Here is a 4,787-nt window from a genome sequence, read left to right as displayed (position 1 = left end):
TGCAACACGGAGATGGCCGCCAATGCCATCTTGTCACACCAATTGCAGCATCGCCGCTAGCTTCAACGAGAGCCGCACCTCGTGCGCCTTCACCATGAGCATGCTGCCGTGGCACGCTCGCTGCCGCATGTTTGCCACCGATGCCACAACTCGCTGGTGACTCGCCTCCATACTCATCACCGGTGACACAACTCACCAGTGACTCGCCACCGGTGACACAACTCCCCGGTGACTCATCTCCATGTTGTCGACGATGACGCACCTTATCGAAGACTCCGACATGGAAATCCTCACGGCAATGGCCTCCGCTCCATGGCCATCACCTTCTTGCCGCCGGTGACGCAACTTACCGGGCAGCATACCTCTCTCCATCGCTCGTGACGCAGCTCGACGATAATGAAGACGCACCGGCCACTAGCCGCATCGTGCAGCCAACGGCGTCCACCTTGCGCCGCCGACCTTCACCTCACACGCAGTTCGCCGCGCCGCCACCACCGCCTCGGATCGACATGGCTCTGATGCCAATTGTTGGCGCCGCCTCCTGCGCCGCCGCAGTTCTTCTTTCCTTACAACTCTCGTAGCTCAAGGTTTATCTCCTATCTCCTAACACACGCCATGGAAGGAACACACACACGCACACAAGAGGTAGAAGAAGATTATGAACACGCGGAGTATTTTTGGTGGCACGCACACTTGTGCCTTTTCTCTTGTTCACTTCTTCTCACGAAACTCAGCTGGTTACATGTCCTTAAGTACCCGGACTAACCACAACACACACGCACCCACTAAGCCACGCCCACACGCACACACTTTTGCATGCAGCAACGGTCAAGCCACACACATCGGCCGAACCATGACTAGCTCCAATAGCCGGTAGAAACGGCAGCTGATAACCACCTCTCTGGCCGCTCAGTTTCGGCCGATCTCCTCGCACTTGGGGCGTGTTTGGTTGCCTGGGTGGCTCTAGCCTGCATCGCATGGGGGATCCTGGGTGAGTGTGGCCTGGTTGAGCTGATGCAAAGATGAACTAAGATGTGTGTTTGGTAGACTGCATGATATGAGTGCATGAGAGATGCTATGTACAATAGATTTTGTTTGGTTGGCCGCATTTGATGATAACTATGCTAACCTTTCTCTTCCAATTTCCATCACTCCAATTTGATCTGAATGATTCCATGGACAAAAACAACAACTAAAACTAGCCTAAACTGAAATCTGAACCAAAGCTTAAGTTTTAATTTTATTTATCACAAATTTCTCAAAAAAAAAATCAAAGCCTCAACTGAATCTGAACCAACCAAAACTCAAGCAGCAGAGACCAAGTGGATGAGAGAGGAGACGGCGACAAGATGGCTGAGGAGAAGATGGGCAGCCGGGAGGAGATGCGGTGGCGCAGTTTGAGGGGAGAAACGCGGCGCCAGATGGTAGTTGCGGCTCGCGACGCGCAGATGCTCCCCTCCCCCTTCTTCCTCTCAACCGGTAGCGAGTGGCGCGGCGAGCTCCAGCGAGCTCGTCCGCAGGGCCGGGTGTGCGCGGCTATGCGGAATTTGGCGGCGCTGAGGCGGTGGAAACCGACGATGCGGAGGGTGAGGCGAGCCCCCGGCGTGGGCGTGGAGTAGCGCCGACGATAGAGATCGGACCGGCAGCAGGCGAGGTAGCTTCGACCAACTACGCAAGCGGGGGCTTAGACGGCGGCGGCAGCAGGTTGATGTGCTCGAGTCGATGCGTGCGAGAGAGAGAGAAAGAAGAAAGGGAACGCGAGCTTGCTGTCGAGGCGTGGATGCAGGCGCGGGCCTGGCTCTCGGATACGCTCGATTCCTGCGTTCCCCTCAGCCTGGCTGAGAGGGCTCTTTTGCATGGGTCGGGCCAGGCCGAGGAGGCCACACAGGTAACCAATCATACTGATTTTTGCATCGCGGGTGCGAGCCACATGCGAGCCAGTCATCCAAACGGGCCCTTGGAGACGCAACACTGGTGATTATCAGGTCTACAACTAAGCCATTCTAACAACTAATCGTATCCATGCAGTGCGTGCATGCTACTCACCTAACGGACGCCCACACATGCATCCAGTGGCGGAGGCACCGCCCAGCGACCCTGGGCACTTGCCCGGGCTCGCTGGCTCCTCGTTGGCAGCGATCCTAGCGATAATAAAGGGCTAAATCTGTTCGGTAGTTGGATTTACCCGGGCAAAACAAATCTGGGCCATCGTTTCTCACATGTTCACAACCCAATAGTACAACAGTCTGCAGCCCAGGCCCAAACAACTTCTGTTTCACGAGTGCAGGACGTGAGCGAATTTGTACGATCCACAGATCGATCGCTCCAACTCCTTGTCCCTTCGTTTCTCATAGGCAGCCAGCACACGGACTGGCGACAGAGGCCGGCGGCTGCCCTGGAGACAGCTAGAAGCAGGGCCGGCGGCGAGCAGACTCCAAACACCGAGGTACTCTACCTCGTTCCTCAACCCCTCCTTCCTCTCATCTCTGAATAATTGGTCTTGTCTGGCCGGCTAGGGATTGATTCATTGATAGATCTAGGGTTTAAATTTGGGGATTTTTTGTTGGGGACAAGAGAAAATTGTATTTGTGGGTGATGGATACTATAAAATCGCAGTATTTCTTTGAGATCCTCCACCAAACTATCCCGTACTTGCATCATAGTTCATACTTAGGTGCCATCTGCAGTTCTGCATATAGATTCAGATAGGATCTACAAGTATTTTTCCTTATGATGCATTGATCTTCATAATCAGTGCATATATACAAACCCTTGTATACGGACTTTTTGTCACTACTTTAGATCTAAATGATCTTATATTTCTTTAAGGAGGGAATAATACAATACAAGTAGTTGATGCAATGTTCCGTACTATGAACTTGTTACTTGTTGTAGCTCATTTTCTTTTTTATCATGACGACTTTTCTAATGATGACCGTGGAACAATAGGAGAGCAACTTCTCACTTGTATAAGTCAAGTGAAAAGGCATGCTTCTTTTACTAGTTGTGGTGATGTTCAAGGTTTGGCCATGAAGATGGTTCAAAATGAGAAACATTTGGTATTTCCATTGGTATACAAACTTATTGAGCTGGCTTTGATATTGCCGGTGTCATCGGCATCTGGTATGAGAGCTTTTTCAGCCATGAAGATTATTTAGAATAAACTGTGCAGCAAGATCAATAATATGGATATGTTACACCGAGCGGGAGTTATTCAAGTCAGTTGATGATAAGGATATTATTTGAACATTTACTGAAATGAGTTCTAGGAAAGGGCATTTGCCTCGTGATTTTCCTTAGTGCAATGTCGGTATGTTCCATTCCATTTGACCATCTCTACTCTTGCTTTTGATTTTGAATATATTCAGATTTCACAACTAAATTTGTTTTAATTACAAATCCATTTTTAATCTTGTAGTGCCTTATAGGACTTTGGCAACATGGTGAGTTTGCCTCTATGCAATGCTGGTTGTATGTCTTTCTTTTGGGAAAAAATGAACAAGTGAGAGATGCTTTTGTCATGGTGAAAGAAATGGCACAATCACATCTGGTGACATCTGGTATGTATAGTTTTACTTTTGTTGCCAACATGACGAGTTTGTCTCTATGGAAGGTTGGTTATGTATCTTTTGTTGTCAAGTCTCAATTTTATTTACTATATGAAACTGATATTGATATTATATATTAGTTCATTTCAAAATTACATTTTGTGTATAGTCAAAAAAAAATTACATTTTGTGTGACTATTATATTTATGTTTTCACTTGATGGTATATTATGATGCGCATCCAAATAGTCGATTTTCGAATTTTAGATTATACACTTAGGCTCAACTTGCCCAGGCTCCAAAAAAGTTCTGGCTCCGCCCCTGCATGCATCCACATCCTTCTAAGACTGACTCAGAATTAAACATGATCTAATTTATCAATTACACTTAGCACTAATAACAAGATTAGTTCTAACAGGGGAGGGGGCGGCTTACACTGGCCAGTATTGACAGGAAAAGGGAGCTCAGGCGGCAGAGCTTTCCGAGGTCTGTGTGGCTGATTTTGAGGGCGAACACGAACGGCGGTTATGGGAATCGAACGAGGAGATTGACGGGATTCTCTAGGTGCCCGCGGATTGGCGGATGGGTGAGGGAATCGTGTGAATCGCGTGGGGTTTGGATCGGGCTCGGTGCAGTTGTCGTGTGCGTCCAGGTCTCCGCCTAGAGCAAGGAGATAAGGACTGGGCCCCATGTGTCAGCGGCATAGGGGAGAGAAGAGACAAAAAACGGAAGAAAGGGGGGCTGCGGCCTGCTGTTCTGGGCCTTGGGCCATCGGAAGCAGCTGCTGCTGTGCAGCGCAGTGCGGGTGGGCGTTAGATAGGAAATGGTCCAGTCGGCTGTTGGGTTAGAATAGGTTAGGGATAAGTTTTATTATTAATGAAATTACAGAAATGAATTCGGCTCCATAAATGGTAAAATTCATTCTATAAAAATATAAAAACATCCAAAAAACAAATATAATTTACATGTAGCATAGTGAACATTTTTCCAGTCCAAAGTACTTATAAGAATACATATAATATTTTTATAAAATGGTGTACAAAATATTTTTGGACTCCAGAGAGAAATTCAAATAACATTTTAAACATGTCCAACTCTTTCTATCTTGAGGGAGTCATATTTCCTTCCCTCCTTTGATTTATTTGAATTTGGCATTGTTTCAAATACTGAAACCCAAATGAAAGAATATTTATTTGTTCTATTTAAAAAAACGGAGGAAGTCATGTCATCCTCTCTCATG

This window comes from Triticum urartu, chromosome 3, assembly GCF_003073215.2.
Source record: "Triticum urartu cultivar G1812 chromosome 3, Tu2.1, whole genome shotgun sequence".
Taxonomy (NCBI): Eukaryota; Viridiplantae; Streptophyta; class Magnoliopsida; order Poales; family Poaceae; genus Triticum; species Triticum urartu.
The sequence above is the reverse complement of the archived record's forward strand: the minus strand, read 5'-3'. Positions refer to the sequence as shown.